The sequence below is a fragment of the Staurois parvus genome, unplaced genomic scaffold, assembly GCF_062004578.1.
Source record: "Staurois parvus isolate SC_StPar_1 unplaced genomic scaffold, SC_StPar_1.0 ptg000468l, whole genome shotgun sequence".
In the NCBI taxonomy this organism is placed as follows: Eukaryota; Metazoa; Chordata; class Amphibia; order Anura; family Ranidae; genus Staurois; species Staurois parvus.
In genome coordinates, this window is record NW_028318264.1 from 8,909,898 (window position 1) to 8,915,897 (window position 6,000).

The following is a 6,000-nucleotide window of genomic DNA, read 5'->3' on the forward strand; positions in this document are numbered from 1 at the left end:
GATGCTGTACAGAGCTATTCTGAGCATTTGTTAGTACTCAACTTTATATGGGCTGTATATTTATGTAATAATGTTCAGTAATGTACTATAATTTTATATGACAATCTTTATCATGACTTCAATCTTATAACCTACTGTGATTACCTAATTCAGAAATTATAGTTACAGAAATGAGAAAAAAACATTTTTTGTAACTCTAACCTAACAGGATGAGGGGTAAAAACACCACATGACTCTAAGATCAAGAACTGTCAGTCACTGTCTCTCTGTTGTGCCCTCCAGTACTCATTGGACCACCAGGTTGTGGAGTGGGTCTGAGTGGCTGGCCAGTGGCGTATCATCCATTGCGCAAGTGTGTGTGTGGCACATGGGCTCCAAGCGAAAGGGGGGCCAACTGTGCCCTGTCACACATTGCACACTGGGAGTAGTCAACAGATTCCCTGCATCAGAGCCATCAATTCTGCCCCCTTCCTCCCCCACAGCACTGATCCTCTGTGGCTCACTTGCAGCTGCCTGCTTCTCCTCCACTCCCCTCCTGATGGCTTCGAGTGCTGCAAAGGGGACACAGGGGGAGTTAACTATAAAAATAAATTCCCCCATACTGCTCCTCAGGGAGTCTCTGGTGTCCCCTTCCTGCAGTACTGCTACCGGTTACCTCTCCTCTCCCTCCCGCCGGCTGCAGCTGCTGCTGGGGAAGAAGTTTGGTGCAGTGTTCAGGGGGAGGGGTGGGAAGGATGGTAAACATGTCATGTTTACCAGCTCCTTCCTGATTGGACATAAGAGTGATCAGTACCAATCTCCCCTGTGTCCATTCATCACTGAAGCAAAGTACACTGTGTGTGCTTCAGTTTGTGAATGAATATGAGTCTCTGTAAACAGACTTCTATTCATTCATAAGCAGGGCAGCTGAGGCTGCAGAGAAAGGGAATGGGTACTCTTTGTCCTTTGTCCCTTTCTCTGTCTCAAAAAAGACACCCCTGATGCTTCACCAAAGCCCCAAACCCGCAAAATAAGTAAAGAAAATATTAAAAGTAATATTGTATTTAAATTAAAAAAAAACATAGTGAGGCCTGGTTTACACAGGGCATAATACAGTGTACAGCTATGCAAGGCCGTGTTTACCTGCATGGTGATACATAGGTGTTCCGTGCATCCTTGTGCAGGGAGTCCCATTCATGCTTAATTGGGAGGCAGGGAAATAGATGCTATTCTCAATTTGACATCTGTTTGGGTGCATGTCCCTAAACTCACACTGTTTGCATTCAGGGCTGTGCACCCACACCCACATGGATGTCAAATTGGCAGCAGCGGCTGTGTCCATGCAGTTGCTGCATCCCAATTGACATGAATTGGGCTGCCTACACGAGAATACATGGAGCACCTGTGCATCCCTGTGCTCCTAAACCTTCACACGGACGTACATTCCAATATGCCCTATGTAAGCAAGGTCTTATTGGGAATTTACCAGCAATTTTGTAAATTATGTTGTGTTTGTAATCACTGAAAACAGTGATTGAAAAAACATTTGCGCAACTATTGCAGGACCTAAAAATATCAACAGTGTGTCCCCCAGTACAATCCCCCTGAGTCAGTCTGACTTGCGGGGATTATACTGAGGGGCAGATTGACCTGAAGGAGGGGAAAGATTATACCAGGGGACAGACTGACCTGAGTGGGATTATACTGAGGGACAGGCTCACCTTGTTATTAAACCATGTAGAGCCATCTACCGGTTTAGGCATCTGGATGGAACCCAACTGTAAAGTCAGAACCTTTTCTGAGCCTGGACAAGCTTAGTTTTGTCAGCTCACAGCAGGCTTTAGTCTGAAAACAGTGCACATTGCAGAACAATGTGCACTCCTGTGAGCCATAAGATAAGTATAGCCAAAACAGCTTTGGACATTCTTCTTTAACATTAAGAACATTAAGATGGATATGTAAAAAATATGGCAAGATTGTAGTTGAGGGACACAAGATTAAGAGACACTTGGGATCAGGGGCGGACTGACAACTCATGGGGCCCCCAGGCAATAGGAGATCATGGGGCCCCTGTGTCCTTGCCCAAACTCAAAAAAGCCTATGAAAGAGGTACCAGCGGCATCTCATGGGGCCCCCTACTGACCCCGGGCCCTCGGGCAGTGCCCGAGTTTCCAAATGGTCAGTCCGCCCCTGCTTGGGATATATTTGTCTACAGAAGAATTTGGACGTTGGAAAACAAATATACAGTGAGCAGCCTATCTCTGTTTTGTAAGCAGTGCCAAGATCAAGATCAAACACACAACGGTTTTGGACCTTTTTCTTTGAAAATTAAATTTTCAAAAATCTGGGGGTTTCTTGTTTCATTTTCAGGACACATGATTAAGAATCAATTGGCATGGCTAAAAGCTGACCAACTGACAGCGAACAATACAAAAAACAGCAAGCAATTTGCTAACAGCCCCACCTGTAATAACAGGAAAAATAAACTGGGGACTGCCTTTGCAGCATTTGGGTGCACAGATCTATTTAGTTAGTTAATGTAACTTTTTTTATGTGTCATCAGTTTATTGAACCTGGTAATCAGTCCTTTTGTGAATGGACACCCTCTTGTGGTCTTTTTCAGAATATACTTAGTGAATATTAGAATAGTGGATAATTATATATCGAATTATATACAGATCTCATTTGTTATATTTACTCTATCAACATTTAGTCATGTCTATTTATTACAGTTTGGTTCATTTGTACCTCCTGTGGTCACTCAAGGACCCCCAGTTGATGCCAATATGAGAACCTTTGTTTAAGCCTTCTATCAATAAATGAATGGTAAACGTCGGGGTAAGCATGATTGGGCTGTAGCTGCAGATGTAACAACATTAAATACTGTCATTGTGGTTGTGTATGTATTGTTAATTTACATGTGTTTCTTTGTATGTTTTTCTTATAGTCTTGAATAATCAGCGGTCTTCTACCCTGAAGAAGCCCCTCTGGATGAAATATGTTGTGATTGTAAAATTGATGCCAACTAGACCATGTATCTATGTGGAGATTTTATTAAATATTATTTAACTCTGTAAATCAAAACTCTTTGGCTAAATTGTAATATCTATTTGAATGGACTATTGATAAGCACCTTAAAAGTACCTATCTATTTGGCTCTGGCAATATTTATTATAATGGGGATGTAGATGCAAGTGTTCTTATACCAACAACCCACATTACTAATTCAGTGGCAGAAAGGTGTGACCTCACACTGAATGGTGGGAAAATAGCACAGAGTGTGTTTGCACAACACTTCACCTATTGGCAAAGCACTCATGTCCCTGACATTTTAACCCTTTCTGTGGAGGTGTTACGGATCCGCCAGGTGGCACCTCTGGCAGCCCACTAGGCGGAATCACCCGGAGCGTGGGGTCTAAGTCCCGGTCTGCATTTTCACCAGGGCCCCTGATGGTGGGGATGGACTTGGAGCAGAACCGGGACCAGGTCACGACCTCCGAGCAATACCACCCGTGGCAGAGGGAGCCTCCGTGGATAGAAGTAGGACAGAGTAGAGTCAGATGTGAGGAGGCCAGCAGGACCTGGCAGGATAAACCGGCGGTTGTCACCGTGGGAAATGGCGTGGTACCGAGACAGTAGGCAGAGAGTGGTCAGGTCGCACGCTGGGTCAGTTACCGGGGTCAGTCCGCAGAATGGTCAAACAAGCCGGGGGTCGGGACAGGAGAAGGCAGCGTAGTCAGGGACAATCCGGGTCAATCACAGGGGAAGGCAGCGTAGTCAGATAACCCGGGTCAGGGCAGGAGCAGGCAGAACGTCAAACAATCCGGGTCACAATCACAGGAAACACAGGTATCAGATCAGACCTTGCGGCGATTTATGACAGTGCAGGGCATCTTTAAATATCGCGCCCTGCACTGCCATTGGCCGCCCAGGACGCGCCCCCGGGCTGTCATTGGTCGCCCGAGGCGCGCCCGCGGCTCCTACTGCGCATGCGCGGCCTCCTGTCAGCCGCGGCCCGCCGGGATCTGGTGCCTGTGTCCCGGCGTGAGCCGCCGCATTCGCGCATGCGCCGGGGACGGAGCCGCGGCGGACCCTGACATTGCCCCCCCCCTACGGGCACCCTCCGGGAGCCCCACTGATTTCTCCACCGCGGGTGGCCACGAAAGAACTCCCGGATGAGCCTGGGAGCGTGAACATTCTGGATGGGTTCCCAAGAGTTTTCCTCAGGACCATAACCCTTCCATTTTATCAAAAACTGCGTCTGGCCTCCCCTCCTACGGCAACCGAGAATCGTTTCTACCTCGTACTCTTCTTGTTCACCTCAGGAGGCCTGGATTCCCGATCCGGGAAAGGGTCCGATGCGGCCGGTTTCAGAAGAGACACATGAAACACCGGGTGAATCCTGAAAGACTCCGGCAGTTCGAGTTCGTAAGCTACCTCGTTGATGATTCGCTTGACTTGGAACGGGCCAACAAATTTCGGACCCAATTTCCTTGATGGACACTGCATCTTCAAGTTGGCAGTGGCCAGCCAAACCCGGTCTCCAGGTTGAAGCGCCAGTTCCCCCCTTCTCCTCCTGTCAAATGCCTTCTTGCTGTCCTCCTGGGCTTTCGTGATGGCCTCCTGAACTGTTTTGTTATTGGTCGAAAGGAAATTTAGGATGTCTTGAGATGCTGGTACTGAGCTCTCTGGCATGAGATCGGGAAGAAATGTTGGATGGTAACCGTAATTGGTGAAGAACGGGGATTGCCCCGTAGCGGAGTGGTTCGAGTTGTTGTAGGCAAACTCCGCTGACGGTAACAGCGTCAACCAGTCGTCCTGTAGGTAGGACGTGTAGCATCGGAGGTATTGCTCTAATACTTGGTTGGTCCTCTCTGTTTGCCCATTGGTCTGGGGATGGTAAGCGGACGAGAGTGACAACTTGATTCCCAATGCTTCGCACAAGGCCTTCCAGAACCTTGAAGTGAACTGGGCTCCCCGATCTGATACTATATCCTCGGGAACTCCATGTAGTCTAACTATTTCCTTGATAAATATTCGTGCAGTTTCCGGCGCGGATGGAGTCTTTTCCAGGGGTACGAAATGGGCCATCTTAGAGAAGCGATCGACAATCACAAATATGGCAGTGTGGCCTTGAGACGGTGGGAGTTCGACAATAAAGTCCATGGCTATCATTTGCCAGGCCCTCTTTGGAATTGGCAACGGGCGCAACAATCCCCAGGCCTTGCTTCTGGAGGGTTTATTCCTCTGGCAGGTAGGACAAGTCTGAACGTAGCGCTCGCAGTCCTTGACCATGGTCGGCCACCAGAATGAGCGCTGCAGAAGTTCCAGGGTCTTCGTAACTCCGAAATGGCCCGCCATTGGATGGTCGTGGCAGTGGCCCAGGACCATGGTTCGGACTCCTTCGGGTACTACGATCCGACCCTCCTTCCACAATAACCCTTCACGGTTCAGGAGAGGTGTCCCAGGCGGCGATGGTAGTCCCACGGAAGCGTCAAGAAGTTTGGAGCGGAGTTCCGTCTGTAGGACGAGGAAATTTCCGGATGGTAGGATCGTGTCAGGTCTTGGTGTATCGTCGGGGTCCTCAAACATGCGGGACAGCGCGTCCGGCTTAGTGTTCTTAGAGCCAGGTCGATAAGAAGGTAAACCGGGAAAAGAAAAGAGCCCATCTCGCCTGGCGTGGCTTCAGTCGTCTGGCTGTCCTCAAATACTCCAGGTTCTTGTGATCGGTATATATCAGGATGGGGTGTGTAGCTCCTTCCAGCAAGTACCGCCATTCTTCCAGGGCGGTCTTTATGGCCAGGAGCTCCCGATCTCCGATGTCGTAGTTTCGCTCGGCAGGTGTCAATTTCCTGGAGAAGAACGCTACAGGATGTAGCAGCTCCTTGGTGCCGTTCCTTTGAGACAGGACCGCTCCTACCGCGTTTTCTGAGGCGTCCACTTCCAACACGTATGGGAGAGAAGAATCGGGATGACTGAGTATCGGAGCAGAGGTAAAAAGTTTCTTGAGAACTTCAAAAG